Source organism: Idiotropiscis lumnitzeri, chromosome 5 (assembly GCF_059441095.1).
Source record: "Idiotropiscis lumnitzeri isolate Australia: NSW breed Sydney's pygmy pipehorse chromosome 5, RoL_Ilum_1.0, whole genome shotgun sequence".
Classification (NCBI taxonomy): domain Eukaryota; kingdom Metazoa; phylum Chordata; class Actinopteri; order Syngnathiformes; family Syngnathidae; genus Idiotropiscis; species Idiotropiscis lumnitzeri.
The window spans coordinates 22,539,809-22,560,113 of NC_142395.1; the positions used below are offsets into that span (position 1 = coordinate 22,539,809).

Genomic DNA, 20,305 nt, shown 5'->3' on the forward strand with positions numbered 1-20,305 from the left:
ATATATTGGGTTGGTTTCCGCCTATATTACGTTTGTTGTCCATCTGCATGAAATAGTAACGTCATGCTAGTTCGGAAAAGTGGAGTTGAATTAATTTGCAACAGGCCGTCTTTTCCTGCTTCAAAAATATCATTAATAGCTTTGCTTTGACACTTTTTGTTGTTCACATCTGTATTACACACTCAAGTGACATTTGTGCAACCTGAAAGGATAAAGCAGAACAACAAGGCTTATTGTTACAATAATTATTTATTAAAGTTAAAATATCTTTAGCACTGGTTAAAAATTAGACACTTCCTTCTACCATGAGCGCCTTGGGATTTAATGTTTTAACATGGTTGAAAATAAACACTCTTTGAAATCAGACATTTTCACCCAACATCCCTCATTTGCAATCGTAATAAAACGTCACATCCACATCTACTAGGGCGGAGGCAAATTTGACATAGACAGAAAAACGGTTTGGAATAGAAATTGAATTTCTTGAATTTTTTTCCCAAATTGCTTTTGACTGTGGCTTCAATTTAGTTCTATAGTATTGCATTCTTGTTTCAGAATTTGCCTTTTTCAAAATAGCAGCACACTAAACAGCTGGTGATCATTTTTACCCGACCAAAGTATTTAGCCTTTAAGATCAACTGTATTCATGTCATTTTGTCATTTGTAAGACTCTAAGGCCCCAAAATTAAACATCAATTGTTAGCATGTGGAGACAATGTGGCTACCCCCCCCTTCTCACACACACAAATTTCCAACCAAAAAATGATTAATGGTCCTTTCTTGCCTCAGTCCTACCTTTACGAAACATACAAACATGGATTAATAATACAAGCAGAGGACTGTAAATGTCAGACCGATGCATCAGTAAGAAAACATTAACATTAAATACACATCTTCTTGTTTTAATCATTTACAAACCATATGCTTTTTCCTTTTTTTTTTTCCTGACCCCCCCCCTTCCATGCCATATGAGAATTCTGGATTACAAAAGTACCTGAACAAATTGCTCTTATATTAGCATGCATAGGTATTTGATATTTACACCCTATTTACATATGTGAACTATGAAGCGAGGGATCTGCTGTCATTTTACCTTTCTATGTTTCAGTTACGGTTTTTAGATGGGGAGCAAATGTGGTTTGTAGCGTACACTGTACAGTACATGCACATTCATCAAAATAGAATGCTTTGATGACCTCAAAACCTTTTAACTCATTTACTGCCATTGACGGCTAAAGACGTCAAAGATCCAATTATTTTTTTTTTTTTTTTTACTTGGCTGGTAGTGAATGAGTTAATCCTCTATTGTTGCAAAGGAATAGCTTAATTCTGTTACAGGCTACGGATTTGACCAGTGCCACATTGCATAACACAGGCTTTTTTTTTTCTTTTTTCTTTCTTTTTTATTTGTCTCTGTTACACGCCGGTCTCTGTGCACAGGGTACTTGGAAAAGTTAATTTATGATGTTAACTGTGCCGTGAAGGGAAAAGCAAATAGGAAAGAGCATGCACAGCACCAGGGAAGGACATTAAGATGAGGCCATATCTTTCTCCCTCTGTCTGTCCAGTGAAAACATCATGTAGGAAGATACATCACCATCCATCATCGCGGACAAACCCAGAGGGTCTTTCGGCGCTAATCCCACTGTTGGCAGGTACGCACCTATGACACCGTATTCGTTTTTCTCTATGGGAAATGCAATGCGAGGAAAAAAAGGCATCCTTTGGAAAGTTTTCTTTACAAAAGCAATGGAGGAAAAAGGTTTGTCATTTAATCAACAATAACAGGAAACTATAATACAGTTTGTTATACTATGTACATTGAAGCATAGATTAGCATCTTGGTAAGAAACGGAAGACAATGGATATAGTTAGTCTGCAGATGATTATGATTCATGGCTAGGTAACCTCATGGGGTATTGCAGTCACAAAAGATATTGCTCAGTAAGTAAGAAAAACATCCGCATCATATTCTCCGGTCTCCCCACAAGTACAGGTCCATTCTCCACGCTGAGCCTCTCGTCTAGGCAGTACTGCGTCCTCACTGGGGGTCCATAAACACTCGATTTCACATAACCGCCTTTGATAAAGGAGGCAAGTGACTCAAGGAGCATGTTAATGTGCTTTCCCATGAAGCTTATCTCAGACTGGGGTCACAGAGGTCAAGTGGCAAGGGGCTGATCGCCATTGCAATAAGACCCTAGAAGCTGTTAGTGCAGCTAACGACCCCTCTGACGATAACGGGAGTCAGCCCAGGGCCTACTTTTTTGAATAATCAAAGTCTTCATTCAAGCCCATGTGGGAAATAATATCCACCTTTACAACAGTATAGGGCGTACTCAAATTAACCTCTGCTAACTGAGATGAGGGCCCGTTGCGATGGGATATGAGGAGACGTGATTGTAGACGAGCGGTAGTTTTTAAATTAAATACGATCCACAATCTCAATGACCCTCTTTGCTCTTCAATGAGTGTTTTAATGTATTTAAAATGGACTAAAAAAAACTAATTGTGGATATACAACAAAACGTAATCCAGCCTCACCCCTCCACATTTTCATGTAAATTGTTTCAGTCATGTTTGCATAATTCTGCTTGCCAGCCATCATTATCCTTGCGATTAAAACCAACTCCCTGGCTATGAGGACAAAGCAATGCAAAGTGATTTTCATTTCGCATGACACGCGTGCAAATTTGTCATTCTTTTTGCACTCCGAAACCCTTCTTTTTTTTTTTTGTCAAGGTCCATTGATGATGTGCAAATTAAGTGGACGGCTTTGTCCGCAGATGGTTTTTGCGCTGCTGACCTCCACTTTCTGCTGTATCACAGGGGATGAAAGGATATGTGCGCAACTGTCTTGAATGCTACAAACGTTTCACTACTCTTAAATTGAAGGATTACGCCTTGTTCACAGCAGGGAGAATAGCATGCATCCTATCCTATCCTCTTAAGCCACTTGACTCTACATTGTGAACTCTGATGTCCAGCCAGCAGTTCCAACAGCCTCTGCTACCTCCGTCTGAATAGGAGGAAATCATCTTTGCATGGCCTTAAATAAGCTTGTCTCAGCTACCAGGAAGTCCATTTGATGTTTTTTTTAAATACTTTAGCTTCATCAATTGTGCTTTAAAGCATGCAAATAGCGTAGTAAATCAAAGCTGTCAGAAAGCAGCTAAACATTGTAGCGTGGAACGCCACCTGTCTGCACCTTCTGGCCATTTATTTATTTCAACAGCAGGATTGTACATATTCATAATTCGCTCTTTTCAATATGTTTTTAGCCTTGATATTGTACGATTGCTTTATTGGGTTTCACAAAAAAAAAAAGCAACTATTACCGCCCCTCCTCGCCCCTTTATCAGAGGCTAAAGATTTGGTTTAGAGCATTTAAGAGCAGAGCAATTGCCATGAGTCGACTCACTGTAATCCTTTCACCTTTGACCCCATGACCCCAAACATGTCTGGCTTGAGGTCACTGTTAATCGTGACGCCCCACCCGCCATCCGACACTTTGCGTCACTGTGACAGCAGACAAATTTTCCTGACAATGCGAGGTTGGTTCTATGAAACAAAAATAATGTTGCGATAAATCAACCAAAGGCTTTGTTGTGGTCTTCAATTATTCTTTTACTTCTTAAAAGTTGGTTTTAATGATCGTTCCCCTGGGAATCAGCGTCAGTGGTCCACATAAAGAGTGATGACATTGATGGAGTGTTTAGCCAGTTAGACGCATACTTTTCAACTAGTTGAAAGAATGGGAAGATGGTAATCAATCCAATAAAGGCCACATAAGTTAATTAGCTGAAAGTGCACCGGGGTAGACAATATCCTGCATCCTGACTGACACTTATGTACTCCAAGCACAGAAAAGTGCAGATACACCATTTATCAGTCTATTCATCTCCCGTAAATATGATTACACTCGCGCTGGGCTGGTGGGGGGAAGACAAGTCGATGAGTTGATTTTTCTGATAGTTAAGAATTGTGTAATTGCATTGAAAATGAGAAAGTAGAAATGGTGAGCAATCGGAGAAACATCTCATAAAGAGATGGATGATGAAGCTGAATGAGGAGAGTGCAGAGGAAGAAACGGTAGAATGCTGGGTGACTCGACATCCATAGAGTTCCTTTTCATATCCATCATGTTAATATACCTGCAACGTGGCCAAGTGGGTAATATATCTTTGACCTGTGATTACGCTAACAGCTTATTGTTTGCACACTGAACAATCCCATTATGGCGACGATCTGTTTACATACTGCCTTGCTCTTTAGATTAGCCTGCGTGTGTGCATGTGTCTGTTTGACAGCAAAAATGACAAATTTTGCTGTTTGTGTGGATGTTCTATGATTTGTCCGCTATTAACGTACATCTTGATCCTGGGCGGGATCTTGGTGAGAAAATCCTGCCCAATAATCATGTCAGGAACTTTCTGCAACTGTTGTATCGTAAAATGCATTGTCTTTAATTAAACAGTGGTGGGAAAAGCAGAGCATTATAGATTGGAAATCATATGCGTAACCTTAATTCCAGGCATCTGGTTGAGCTGACCGCAGTGCTCATTGAAGTAAACGTCAAGCAGGACTTGGTCATGGCAGCCGAGAGCACAACATGCTAACAATTTAAGGTCAAGGGAGGGAGGGCTTTTCAATGTTGCTGTTGATCACAAATTACTTTTAAGGGTAAATGGACCAAGAGTGCACTTGACCAAAAGTTGGATGCTGTTTACTTTGACAACTCTACTTTGGTTTTGGACTTCTCTGGCAGCGTGTCGACTCGCTGACATGTACAAATCTCTTTGACGTTGGATGAATGGACAGCTTCTGGCAGGATGCCCTTTACCACTTTGTAAGCTGCCGTTTAATTGGCGCGGCCCAGTTTGCCTGCCTTCTTCTCTTCCCCCACCCACGCTCACTGTGGTCAGCTTCGGTGGGACATCAAACATGAGGTTACGTGTCCTTTAAAAAAAGTTGAAGACCTATCGACTCTGCTGCTGCCTAGTTGACTGCGTAGCAACGTTCACTATTGGAATAGGTGAGCTAAAACTACATGAGTTGTGTTACTTGTGAGGAGAAGAGATGAGACTTATGTAGTGATCAAGTTCCAACTCAACATGCAGCATTTCTGGCTATACATTGTGAAAATACTGTACATATATACGGGTGTATATTTAAGCAGTGCTATGTTTTGGTTGTGAACCTCTTAGCATGTGCTAGCTTATTTCACTGAGCATCCAAGTGAACAATTGTTTTATTTCCTCGTGTGAATTATCCGTCTGTAGCATCCAACAATGAGCATGGTTCTCCTCGTGTCATGCAGCAGGGAAGCAGATTGAAGGAGTCGGAAATAAGTGACAGAAGCCTCTGTGCAGATCGCTCACTGAGAGGTAGGGTGTTATATGGTGGACGTGCGGTGTTCAGTTCCCCGTTGACCACGTAAAGGCCGTCTCTTGTTCCCGCTGAGGGTGTCTGTCCACCAGGTTGGCGTCTTATCTTTCCAGTTGGTTATCGTAATAGTCCACAGGTGTCCTCGCTTACATCGCAATCAATGAGGTGGTCTTTGCCCCGTTTATTAGGTCAGGATGAGAGCAACGACAACCATGCAAAGAAAGAAGCTGCCACTCAAATGAGGAGGCGGGCAGCACCTACAGGAACAGTTACATAGGTCAAGAATGAAGGGAAACATCTGACTAACATCAATATGAAGAAACGTTTTCCAAGCCATGTCAAACACTTGAAACAGATGTTTCCCTCTCATTTTTATCGGTAGAAATAGTTTGGGATTTTACTTTAGGTCACAAGCTTATCTACAAATAGATTTACCTAGATCTAAGATCTTAATGCAGTCTAGCAAAAAACACACAACTGTGTTTTACAATGTTCATATTAGAAAACAAGTTAGTTTTGTTGGAAACCATTTCTAAAATATCCACATATGAATGTTGAGATCTACAATATAGTGCTCAAGAGCTGCAGTGATACACTATGTGGTGTAGAGTGTTCCATGCTTTTGTCTTCACCCGTTTCTATTTACATGTACTAAAGCGGATACTGGAGGGCGAAGACCAGGCCAGTGGTAATTGGAAGCAACCTTTTTCTTTTTTACAATCCCAATAAGCTGACGTGAAATGATACTGGAAATGATAATTATATGGTGTCTGGGACAAGAAGGATAGTGGCTTCATGTGGAAAATGGTGGGCCATGAGGACTATACACAGTCGTGAAGGTTTATGGGATGGTGAGAACGACTTGGTATGTGGCCCGCATTAGGAGTGTGGGTACGGTTTTATTATGATCTATTTACAGAAGCATGCATTCGTGAAGTTCCTGCTGAAGGGAAAATCGTCCTCCTGATGTCACTGTCTCTTGAGCTTAGTCTTTTTCTTTTTCTTTTTTTTTCGTGTTTTGTAGAAAAAAAACTGGAGGTAAAATATCAGGGACGAGTCAAAAGTAGCAATTTTGAGGTTTTTCAGCAGGTCTGTCTTCCGTCCCTCCTCCCTGGTGAAGACATTTTTTAACGTTGTGCTTTGTTGGTGTCTTCATGCGATTGGCCGGCCGCTCTGACGTCCTAACTGCTCAGTTGCGGAGTTGCCTGAAAAAAAGTTAAAAAAAAAAAGCGTCGTTATTCAACCACACTCTCACACATGCGTGTAGTGCTTCCAACCAACAGCTATAATGTTGAGCCTGAGAAACTGAAGAGCACATTACGAGCTGTATGGTACATTTGTCTCAGCATGCCGGGTTTATGGTGACACACAGTGAGTCACGGTCACATTATATAAGGCTTGGGGAGGGCTCTGCTGTCACTGATGCCAGTGTGAAAACAAAAGCAGAGTGACCACCCTGTGAGTGTACACGGCGAGCCCACTTGGCAGAGATTCAGAGTGACAGTGTCGTCTGCATGGGGGCTGACTCTTCAATCAGCTTCAATTAAGGCCAAAGGTAGACGAGCCATCTTAACATTGGCGCTACTCCGAGGTGTCCCTCTATCACGTTTTTTTTATATAAACAGTGTGTGCATTTTCATCAAAAACACAAAATATTTGAGCCACACCATTGTTTGTTCGAGTTCTTGTAACATTTGACCTGGTTCCTTGCTATGACTCCTTTGTGTTCATATTCAGACGATCTTTCCACCTTGATGGAGGTTTACACTTTATTGAAGGACAATCTAATGCAAGGGTCTCCGAGTCTAGTGATTTTGACGTTTTGCTAGCTCCAATGCACCTAATTCAAACGGGGGTCGTTAACAGGCTATTGCAAAGCTTGATCATTTGAATCGTGTTTGTTGGATCTTCGAAACATAAAACAGGCTGGGCAGTGGCTCCCTAGGACGGGACGTGGAGACCCCTGTTCTAATAGTTGTTGATGTGTCATAGATGCATGTCATATCAATTGCCTCTTCTCCCTGTGACAATGCCACTTCAACTACAAATTGTTACAAGCGCCACATCGCTGCATTGTCCACCTTTTGCACAGCAGAGAGCCGAGTGATCCAATAACCTCACCGCAGAGATCACAGCCATTGCCCCGGGCATGCTACATCCAGTCTGAGAGAAACAGCAGCAGTCAGGACTCGGCAGCTCTTCAAGAGTCAATGTGGTCCCAGGGTGTGTGATAACAGAGTATGTGATGGGAATTCAGGGCCATTTGGACCTGCAAAGCCAGGTGTTAGCACTTCAGCTCACCGCCTCATCAATAATTGACAGAGGCAAACCAATCAGAACAATTTGCTCCCCACAGCGAAGTGCTAGAGCAGCCTAACACTGGTGAATCATTAATGAGGCAATTAGCAGAAATGGTTAGACAGTTTGCCCTCACTGGCAACGCTCTCGTGACGCAACTGCGACAAGTCTCCTCGTATTGGCGCTGCGGATGATGGAGTGATGTGCAAGCCAACACGAGCTGAAGCGAGTAAAGAGACACAAGATTGCTTCAAGACCGAAGCGAGCCACCTTAGACTGCAGCGTAACTTGCGGTGGTGCCAGTTCTCCATCTGTTGACCACAGCTCCGAGCGCCAATAATGGGAACAAACCCAATTGGCTATTACCATGGGAGATTGACCTTTATTGGCGGTTGTTACCATTGCGCAGACCAACAGATGCCGTCTCCTGGGTGATTCAAGTGTGGGAGAGCCTTTATGGACATGGATAAAATCGACCTCAGTGACATCACTCAAACATGAGGGGAGAAACAACAACAACAATAACAGCAGAGATGACGATTGCCTTTGAAGAGCCGAGATCCCGGATTGTTGTTTGAGTGGAAAATCAAAGCCCCCTGGGAGCTCCTCACAAAGACTCATCGATCAGCCATATTGGAACCCATTTTATACTTTATCAATGCTCCTCTGCCTGCTTTCTCAGCCATGGGTCTAGTACATGCTCAATTAAACCGACAACCTTGCTCTCAGGAACCAACCGTAAAAATGCAAATTGCTGCGAGGATATTGGCAAACATGCGCTTGCTTTGTTTTAAAATGCTTGAAAAAAATAAATAAATTTGATACCCCACAGAAGATTGCCCGGCAATGATAAGTCCTGTTTATGCCACACCTCTTGCCCAACGTCACCTGGGATAGACTCAAGTTCAAATTCCTAATGAGTACATGCGGTATTAAAAAAACATGTATAAACGACTTTTATTGAATCTTGATCGTTATGTGAAGTTGGATGTTGAATCATTCAAGATCAAGATAGTGTACGACTAAGATGCTACATAAATGTAACTTTTTATTCACTCTCAACTAAACTGAAAAAAAAATGGTGTAGAAGTTTATAAATTGTATTTTGTCAAGTGGTTGCACAAAATAAAAATAATCTGGATCTATGTAATTTTTTAAGTAGGTTTATAATGTATCTGGATCCAGATTATTTTATTTTGTGCAACCACTTGACAACACAAAATCAAGCAAATTCAGCAAAAACTTTTTTTCAGTGTAGTTTACTACCGAATGAGGACTAACATTATATCAGCTCGAAGAAGTTGAGCAACATCCACAGAGAACTCCACGGGGACCGAAGGACCCACGCTCCGTATCTGCTCAATGCTGGCATCGAAACAGGAGTCCAGAAAGTAATTATCCTCTCATATGACTAAAATGAATAAATGAAGGAATAAATAAATCACTTTTCTGATGTCTTTGCATTTTATGAATGACTTTAAAAACCTGCTGCGCATGATTGATAAGATGCTAGGTCAGGCTGTATTGCTGATATTGACACTTGGCTTTTTAATGGTTGCGATCCACTTTTATAGCCCTCTTCGGATGCCGTTGGGGAAAACAGGAAATTTGGAGGATGACTTGCGAGAGTCATTAGCCTGGCACCTTTGTGTTTTGAGATTAACATGTAATTAAGATAGTAAATCCATATTTATAAAACACTAATATAAAACAAATGAGAAGAAAAGTCTGTCCTAATACGTTTTGGGAGCCACCCACAGAATCGTGTCTTTGCTCTTGGTAATGGTGATTTATTTAATTAGCTAGAAGAATCACTTGCACTTGAAGTGTATACTGTTACACAAACACCTTCTTTTTAAGACGCTTCGATTTGTTTTTAAATCTTTAAATGGCCTTGCCCCAGTGTAACTCAAAGAAGCTCCCCCGCTACGCACCTGCTTGGTGCCTCAGGTCTGCGGACTTGACGCGACTAGGAGGTGCCGAGAACTAAGCGGAACCTCAAAGGGGATTGAGCCTTTTCTATTGCCGGTCCTTTCCTCTAGAATGAGCTTCCATTAAATGTTAGCAAGGCCCAAACTCATTCTGGCGTCTACTCTTTATGTGCTAGTATCAATAATTTGTTTTAATTTACTGCTTTCATTGTCTTTGATGTTGAATTATTGCTTATTTTATGTTAAGTGTTTTGTTACAGCGCCACACATAATAACACATTATATAAATAATTGCATTGTAGTGTATATTTTCCTGCATTTGCTAGACAATGAAAAGGAAGGGATGGAAGAGCTTCAATAGGATTTCTATTGTTTACATTTCACTCAACAAATAGATAGCTGAATCAAACATTGGTTGACCTTGACCATGCAATGAAAATAAAGTTCTGAGCCAGTGGCTTAATAATTGATGCTGGGCACAAGAGCATGTTGGCAATGGGTTTTTACTCTTTTGCTGATGCTTTATCGCGTATTGATAATTTTTCATCTAACGAGCCTGCAAAGTCTTGATCTGTGAAAGATGGAAAAACACGTCAGGGATATTGGAAATCTAATGCAATATTACAGGAAGTGGAAGCTCCGTGGTTTCATTGACGGACATAATGGGATGATGAAAACAAAGGAAACATGTTTGGCGAGGTGATTTATACACTCCTTTGTGTTTAACGTGAATAGCTGTTATAACAGAGTACTAACACTTTTATATTTCCAAGATAAACTCTACCAATTTATTATCCATCCTTCCATTATCCGAGCCGCTTATCCTCATGTGTCACTGGCCCAAATTAATATTACATTCCAAAAACTGTACATTTTAATATAAAATATTTATTGATTTTTTTTCCCCCATCAAATTCAGTTAGTATTGTATTTATTTCCAGAGATAAATAAAAAGCGGATGACATCAAAATTCACAAAAGGAGCAGCAATGATATAAAAGTTTTAATAAAATGTAAACGTGCAATAAATATCTGTTCAGTATTTTAATCAACAATTTTATTCCTAAACTTTTCCTTAAATTGAGTAAGCGTTTGCCAGTTCTTGGTAATTTTAAATATGGCTGTCACATATCCTTTTATGCAAATATTTATGGTTCCTCTGCAAAAGTTTCATCTTTATCCTTCGTCACGTTTTGTCATCTGCTCATGTAGCCCACTAGTACAGAATAAAAATGTAAGGCAGAAAAGGCTCAAAAAGGAAGTTGTAAATTTATCTTCCTTGTTCAAACGGTAACATCTTGAAACATCACTGAAATTGAAAGAGTGCGCTTCATGATACGTGCTGGCGTATAATTTGTTTGTTTAGTCCAATGTGCGAACTTCACTCTTTTTATTCTTCCGAGACCTAAAAAATCATTGTGATCATTACATCAGATAAGCGCAGTTCTACAGGCCACTAGGTCAAGTGTATTGTGACTCAGTGCAGCGCTGCGGAAAGTAGTCATCATCATTTCTTTCATCTATGAGTAAAAAGCACTGTGGTGGAAACTCTAATCAGATACACTGCACACACATCGTCATTTATCAATTATAGATAATAAAATGTGTATGTTATGATGGACTGCTGAGGAAATTCCCTTTTAATTTAAAGCGTTTTACTAGTGAGCTAGACAGTGGAGAGACCCAGCATGGAGTCACCACGCACATCCTTTATTACTAGATTATCTCACAAAGCAAGAAGCAATTTGCTCATTTGGTGTCTCACTACTCTGAGCTGTGTATTTAAAAAAAAATAAATTTACTAAAAAAAATCAAAATCAAAATTATTGTACGGCTGTTAAGATATATTTCACCGTGTTTAATATCACAAAATTGTTTTTTATTAGATTTACACACAGTTTCATAAAGTATATTATTTAAAACATTGTGGTGTCGGTCGGGCAGAAAAGTGCCGAATGTGACTGAAAGTGTCGAGGTGACATTTTGAGCAGGCATTTGCAAAGCTGAACGGATCATCCGTCGGCTTTAAACAAGAACAGGTTGAGCGAGACGGGCAAAGACGAGGGGTTCAAAGGAAAAATAGAAAGATGAAACTGGGACTGAAACGAGCGTGTCTGTGATGTACTGTTTGCCGTGAAGCATTGTGACTGCTCTGAGCCTGCGGCCGGACGCAATCAAGTCTTGAGAATATCTCCTTATGTGATGCGCTGAACAGTACACGCTATTCTTATTCTCCAGCAATTCAAGATCAATTTTGGATTGAAATAACCACACTTCATTGTGTCCATTCATTCTCTGATGAGCACATTCCATCCATCTTCTGAGGTAGTGTCACTTTTTGACCCGTCATAAACAAGTGACGGTCACAGACCACTGCTAACCTTCCCACTCCTCTACAGCGAATGTTGTCACGTGTGGGGTATATGCTGGCGGCCTGTCCTCTCGTCTTCCAGGGTCCCATAATGTTCGCCTCTGGAGATCAATACCCATCAGCCTGCTAAAACAAATACATTTATCAAAGCCTGATAGGTGTGTGCTACACCTCGTTGCTACAGCGTGTTACATCTGATTGCAGGCCCAGATACTGGGGAGCATCCAGCAGCTGGAGCCGCTCCTGCCAGACTGCGCTCAAGCAGTTTTCTGTTAAACTGGTCACATAACACGCAGCGTTGTTTTTGAGCAAGATTATGTCGGGCATTATGGCTCCGACTGGCAAAAAGAAAAAAAAAAAAAAGCCAGATTTTTCTCTGTGTTCTCAATCAAGTAAGCTCTGTGGCATTTAAAATTTCATCAGAGGGAAATGTTCCTTATGTCCACCCTCTGCTGCAGATAAAGAACAGGCGTTTGAGTAATTATGGTGCATTATCGCCAAGGAACATTTCATTGCCGCGTTTTAAACTGTGTAGTGAGCGGTGACAAACGAACGACCATTTTAATTCCTATCAGGAGGGAAAACACATTGCAGCAGCCAATGAAGTCAACTCTCACATTCTGCGTCTGACTGAGACCATCTGGACCAAATAAAGTTTTTCCCCTTTGAATCAACATCTGTTGGAAATTACACAGCAACACTTAATCTCTCTATAGTCCTCCTTTTATTTTTGCACTTGCTCTAAAATCAACTGTTTGTTGTGCTGTTTAATTTTTATGCCAGATTTGATCACAGAAAAAATAAGGGAATTCGGGAGTGCGTAGACCTCTGCCATGGAAAGAGAAAATTAACACCAAATTGTTCTCTTCGATTGATCATATAAACCCAATTCTCCAACACCTTGAATATAAAATTATTTTAAAGCCTTTTCCACCATTGTGTGTCTTCTAACCCATACAACTTAAAAAAAAAAAAGCAATTGAAAGTGTGAAAATTAATTATTTTTATACCATTAATTTGACTTAAGTTGGATAGCTCAATAAAGATAAAAAAAAAAAAACTAAATGTGCACATCCTTTTAAATACGGACGTTGTGATCAGAATTAAGCAATAAACATTAAAACAAGGTTTTGGGTTTATAATTCCTGCATTCGAACTGGGGTGTGTAGACTTTTTATAACTACATGATAAAACGTGTGAAATCAGTCTGTTCATAATTATTTAAATCATTCCAATAATGTTAAACTAGAACTTAAATCTAAATATTTTTACTGGTGGCAGTTTGTACTCTGGAACACATCATTCAAAGGATAATATCTTTCAATGATACATTTTTGGGGGGAAAGAGAAACTTTGACAAAGTCAACCAGCAACAGCACAACTAATAACAAACCTTGATGAAGATTGAAGTATAGGAAATTTTCAATGAAACTTAAAGGCCTTGCACTCAAAAATGTGTTTATTTTTTTACCCTTATACATAATTTCTATAAAGTTTCTCAAAAATCAGTCAAGCAGTGTTTTTGTAATCTAGGTAACAAATTATGTGAAAAAAAATAACCTTTCTGGCAATCCAACATGAGTATTCTGCAGTTCCCCTCTACAGTTTGTCCTCGCTCTCGCTCTCTCTCTCTCTCACGCACTCTCTCTCACGCTCTCCTGTTCGTGTGATCGACAGCTTGACCGTGTCTGTCAATCTGTCAGCAGCTGACAGTTTTACAACACATGCACTATACTGATGGTACCATCACTCAGTAACGATTGAGCACTGCACTGAAATCTAAATACGACAGAGCGAAGGAGATGTAAAGGACCAAATAAAGCAGAAAGAAAAATACAGTTTGCGTCCAAAAAAAACCCAAACACACACACACACACAGGCAAGACTGAAAAGGTCAGGAAGTACATCTCGGTTTTACGTGTGAATGTATCATGTCGGTTTTTCAACGTTGTCAGAGAAGTTTGAGCTAACATTTCCGCCTGTGGAGGTGGAATCGTCGGTCTTGTGTCTTTCCGCTGGCCGATGAATAATTTGTTCCATTGCAGTGGTGACACTTAACATAATCGTGGACTACAATTACGGAACAACAGAAATATTAGAGCAGATGCAAGCAGACGGAGCAAAAGATTTGATCATAGCTTGTTAATTTATCGTGCTGTTTCTTGCAGTTTTGCTGTTATGTATTACACGGGGAAAAAATAAAGGATGGAATATTTGATTGAGTGGACACTTATTTTTTCCATTTGCAAGTTTGAGCATGCACCACCACCAAGTGTTCTGTGTTCTTATTAGATTTATTGTAAGTGATATACAGTATGCAACAAATAATTGTTTTTGGAATTCTGTAATAACTCTACATTTTTATTTTATATAGTTGGATAACAAATCTCTTTACTGCTATGTAACACGACCTGAATGTTTTCAATGCAATTTTTAGCCAGGTTAGGGATTGCTTTTCAAAAGAATTTAAAACAATTTGAATACTAAATTAGCATAGGTTAATTAATATATGTAATATGCAAAATAAATCATAAACTGAAGTCTCCCCGAGCCTCCCGTTGAAAGCAGGAAGAAAAAGATGTGCCGAGGAGAGCGGAAAAGGAGCCAATCTGCTGCTCTGTTTGCAGTGAACAGAAACAGAAGCATCCTGTCACCCCGCACTGTCATATGGAAGGCAGGCTCCCGCAAACACATGCTTAATGACTCGATTTATTCACTCTGCCACCATCTCTTCATTTTTTCTGCTCTGCTTTCGCCAACTGATTAACCCGGACGCACTTTCGAGCTCTCGTTTTCTCTTCTCAACAAAACAAGCAAACTCTTATTGAATCTGGAAGACTTGATGGTCGAAATCATTTCTTCATGTTGAGGACAATCACTTGTCTTTTTTTTTGGGGGGGGGGGGGCATCCAGCCCCGTCGAATGTTGTTCACGCTTCGATCATACGGTTGCACTGGAAGGTCTCTCAAATGTTATTTTCTTAAATCCATGCCGGCAGCTGATGACATGATGGAGACAGGACTGCACAATTGATTGTGTCTACTTCCCTTTCTCTTCTCCCTCCTCTCTTTGTCCAATCACTCTCCGCCTTATACGTTTTGCTCCCCCATCTCTTTTTCCACTCGTCGCTACGATGTGTTGAGCGCGAGATGTCAGATTATTTCCCAGCAGACACTGCGCAGTGTGACAGAGGACTGGAGCATTATATCACTAGATGACACCTCCTCTGCTTCTAAACTCCCCCCCCCCCTGGCTTCCACCACCTCCCTCCATCGCCCCACAGACAACATCAAATATCGCCGGGCCTTTTTGATCACTTAAAAGGCTTGTATTAGGAGAAGAGCCGGTGCCTTAAAAAAAAAAAGCAAACACCGTGTTTCATCTGTCACGTTTGTCAGTGGGCCATATGTGCGGTGTAAACGCTTTTCTGTCAGAAAGGCCCTAAACCACATGATATCACATGTGGGACTCCACAGGCTCTCTATCAGAACTGGAAACAAGAATTCTTGAATGTTCACCAAGCCACGAGATTAGATAAATTTGCACAATCTAATGAGAGCCAATGCAAGAGTTGCAATTAACATTTCTTGATGAACAAATGTGAACATATATTTTTCCATCCACTGTCCCCGCAGACAAATAATTCCAAGATTTCTGCTTCCGATGTGTACAAAATACTTAGTATGCACCAGAGATTTATACTGCAGCCTCTCGCAGGATTTATGGCATATTAAGAAAGAAAGAAAAGATGCAGAGGAAGAGGAAGACAAACAAATAATGCTCACCAAAGTGACTAGCTCAATAAAAGAAATCATGCATTAGTAGTCCGGCAATTATTATTGTGTTTCTCATCACATAATGACTTGGAACAATGCTGTTAATGGTATTCTTGGCTGGCCCCCAGAAGAGTTTTTGTTTTTTTTTTAAATCCATAAATCATTTCAATGCATAGTTATTTTGATATATGCGTTGTAACAACACAATAAGTTTCTTGCTGCTTTTTTTTTTTTATGATTGATTGCTTTCATCACCAACATATCTGACGAATGTGAAGGACAACAGGTAGTTGGATTTAATCATTTATGATTGTCCTTGTATTTGAAATATTTTTCTCAACATAGAAAACTGCAGTTTACAGCCTGGCGTGGCTTGTATATACTTTTTTATTTTATTTTATTTTATCTCATTTTATTTTAATTAATTACTTCATTTATTTATTTATTTATTTATTAATTTTTTAAATCGGCTTATATGCAGGTGCAGATTAAAGTCTGTAAAATACGATATACACGTAAATGAATATACAGTTGAAAGAAAGCACCCGTTACATGAGCCAAAACAGAGCAGAAAACAAAACAGTAACAACAAGATTATTTGTTTAAACAATCCAATTTACAAGTCTCTGCGGTGTTTCTTAAGTGACCACAGTTTAGGCGCACGCACTGCTCTGTTTCTAAAGTAGCCTGTGGTGAATCCAATTATAATCAGGTGGTTTATTCAGATGCTGGATGAATGCTCACATTACAACATTCTGGACGATAACAGGAGTGATCACTCTGGACATGTCGAGTTTGTTCACGAAAGGGTGCGGCCGCCGTTTTACCGGCCTCTTAGAATGCCGGAGAATTAAAAGTTAGCTTTACTTAAGTTTTGGAGCGTCCGCACCGACCTCCCATAATGTTCTTCCTCCTCCTCCTCCTCCTCTTCTCTCTTTGACGGCTCAATAACAGGTGCCATGCTAAGAGAGCTATTACAGCCGTCCCTGAGTGGTTGTGTCAGCAGCAATGTTGGAGCTTGAGCTTTCCAACCTGCTAACCATGCAGGAAAAAGGAAAAGGAGAAGGAGGGGAAAAAAACTCTCCCTAGTCCCCAAATGATGCCCGCTGGGAGCCATCGTGTGCTAAATTTCGCCGGGTGGTTCTCCGCTGTTTTCTGTCTTTTGGCTTCCGGACTCTGATTAACAGACACAGCCATATTGGGCCTTTCTGCATGGCAGAACCCCAGCAGCTGCGTTCAGCAGAAAGAAAATGGCAGCACATAATAAAGGCACATAAACATCCCAACTCAAAGCTTAGGGAGTTTTTCATGGAACCAAACTGTTTCATCTTCATTATTCCCCCAAAAATTGTTCTGGATGATCCGGCAAAATGACTGATAGCTTCAAAAGTAAGTGCGAGCTGATAGGCAGCTCGTCGACCTTTATTGCAAACAAAAAGATCCGTCGTCGTGATTGCTTTTTTTTTCTTTTTCTCTCCTTTAAGCACACTCCTCGAGATTTGAGAGGTACGTCTCCAAATCTATGCAAATGATGCCGCTTTGTGAAACGACACATCAGCACGCATGAAGCAGACGTGGGAAATAATCACCGACGGATTGTGTGCAAACAAGAGCTACTAAGCACCTCTGAAAGCAACAAAAAGGCACTTGCAGCCGCTTCAGGCAGGTGATTTTTGATTTTTTTTTTTTTTTTTTTGCTGATTTGACACTAAACACTTTACTTCATATCAACTCCTTAAGAAACGTTATCATTCTGTGTGTGTATTACTCTTTAATTATACAGTACTATGCAGACGTCTTGAACTACTTGTCTTTGTTGGCCTTGGTATATATTGGCACTATAATGAGTGACATTTTAGTTATTTGGGGTCAAAGAAAAAAATAGAAAAAAAAATCTATTCACCTGCATTCGTGTGTCTTCAGGACTGAGTGTCTCAGCACCTTTTAGGAGTTTTGTTTTTTTTAGAAGGCAGGAAGGGTAGAGGATGTTGGCATATAGGTAATCTAAATTTAGCAGCCATACCATCACGGGCCCCCGTTTCATTTTACACGCACACAAAAAAATGATAAATTTCAAAGGTGACCTGATGGCTTCCCTTACAGCTGATTCATCGGCTTGTGTTTGTGAGGGTGGCACAAAATGGACAGGGCAGACACAGAACACCTTTGAGATCCTTGGAAGGACGTATAGGCCTTCTGACCACAGCATATATAACGGACATCGAAGAATTATGGTATGTGGGACTGCCATGAGTGTAGCGGTTTTATTTTATAAAATTAAAAAATATATATTTGAGGTGTAGTAATGGTGTGATATATTGACATGTAGCAATAATTACTTTATTGGAAGAAAACCATCTATAATATCTCTTAATAGCTCTAGAACTTGGACAGTCAAATTAAGCAGGCAAGCATAAACAAAAATTCACATTCATTGCACTTATTACAATATAATTTGTCAACTATTATTCGAGCTTGGAATTTATTGAAAAGTCACAAAAACACACATTTGCAATACACACCCAATATTTTACATGCAACTAAATCATTCAACTCAGTGGTTATTTTTATGGCTGTCGTGTATTATTTTTGAGTGTTTGGGAACAAAGCAGGGATATATGAATCTCTCCTGAAAACGTAAATAACACCGGCAATTCATCTTAAGAAGGCAAAGAAAATGTCAAGGGCACAGGAATTCCTTTTATTTATTTTTTTATCCCCTCCTCATGTCGAGGTCACACAACAAAACATAAACAGCAACACACATGCACAACATTTGCATGCTCCATTGTGTCCTGCCGCGCCACAAATAAGTTACGGCATTGACAAATCACTGAGACCTGGAAGTGGGGCCGAGGTGGGACTAATTGAAATGAACTTTAGTGAAGTGTGCGTGTGCGTGGGGGTGTGTGTGTGTGTGTGTGTTTGGTGCTGGGGGGGGTGGGGAGGCGTCTACCTAATTAAACATGAACTTTCTATGCTTTGTTTTGTGTTGACGTCCCGCAGCCTAAATTTAAGCTCATCTTGTTTGGGCAAATGCGGTGATGTCGGCAAAATGCTGCTTTACATGAACATGAAGAAGGAATAAGGTCACCACATCTCCTAAGTGGGATACGTTTTTTGCCTTGTCTCAAGTCACTCGCGACACTTTTTGGGAAAAACATGAGCGGGAACGTTTTTTGTATACTGTCGCTGGTTTTAATTAGAGAAATGGATTGTGTTTGGTAACTTTTGTGTCTGTTTACATGAGGGAGATATATTCTTAACTGGCATACAAACAGCCTCATTTCCGTGTGTACACACAAGTAGGGGATGCATGGATGTTTAGTTTGGAAGAGATGAAGTTTCCCAGTAAGAGCCCAATTCCTCCGTGGCTGTTTGGAGTGTCTCTCGCAGTGCTAAGTGTTCTCCCTGCGCCCGATCGGTTTGTTTAAGGTCCCCTGAGAAGGCTCTCGCATCTTTCCTCTGCTCGCTCGTGCTCACTGTGCCATTTGCAAACTCACTGGACATTGCAAATAGATTCGTCTTGGTGTGCAAATCACTCCCGATTCTTTCTAGCGTTTTTTTTTGCTCCAGACTAAGTCATACAAAATCTAATAATAAATCTTTGGTGTTATTATCATCATACTGTATTCTCCGGCTCTTTGTCATTTGGTGTCGTGCCAAACGATAAGTCAATTTGTTCATCTTCACTTTTCAAAGAGACTGTTATTGTAATGTACACTGAGAGTAATTGTGTTTGTGGCATAGTCTCGATTGAATATATATTACCTCATAAAACAATACATTAATCAATCTTTTACCAAGTTAATAATGGCGTGTGTGTTTCTTAGCTATTAACTGACTGAAGGCGGGACATTTTGTTCTCACGAGACATTTGCAGCATGTCTTAACTTAATACTGTTGTGTTTCTTTTTATTTTCTGTCTGCTCGTTTCCTTGGTGATCACTGGTGGGCGGAGCCGGGTGAGGTGTACCTGCGGGCATTTTGCAATTGAGTGGTTTTTAAGGGTACCAGTAGTGGAAAGGAGGTTTTTTTTTTCCAGTTTTTTACTTTCCAGCCTGTAAATGTATTGTCATTCTTGATTTCTTTTTTCCATAGCAGCGAGTTTATTTAGATTGCAGAGTTACTCCTGTCCACTGCAGCTTCATCCACCGGCTCATCCTTAGTTTTGTACTCTTACTGGTCCTACATTTTGGCGTGCCTTTTTATAGTCTGTTCTGTTTTTATTTTGTACCCACGTTTGTCGCGCACTTTTTATTATACCCTTCTCTGTACCCTCGGCTGCATATGCGTTGGCATCCTTTTTCATATTTATGCACGCTTGTAACGGTTGATATTCCAATTAGCTGAATATCAAAATAGATTTTGTGGTTTATTTTTAATGTTTTATTGTTATTTAAATATTATTCCCATTACTGATTATTTTCCATTTTTAATTAAAAAAATACTCAAATTTATTTTTGTAGAGTGTGACCATTAAGACAATTTGTCGCCTATGATTACGTGTATTTTCCCTTTTGGGAATGCTAAAGCTTTCTC

General features: G+C 40.1%; 1 protein-coding gene across 2 annotated transcripts in view; it reads right to left on the reverse strand.

Moving 5' to 3' along the window:
• Nucleotides 1–291: 291 nt before the first annotated feature.
• Nucleotides 292–20,305, reverse strand: part of mafa (MAF bZIP transcription factor a) — a 64,918-nt gene continuing 44,904 nt past the window's right edge. For both annotated transcript variants that reach the window (XR_015843257.1, XM_088296886.1), the window contains one exon: nt 292–6,593. The gene's annotated coding sequence lies outside the window, so the exon portion shown is untranslated. The remainder of the gene's footprint in view (nt 6,594–20,305) is intronic.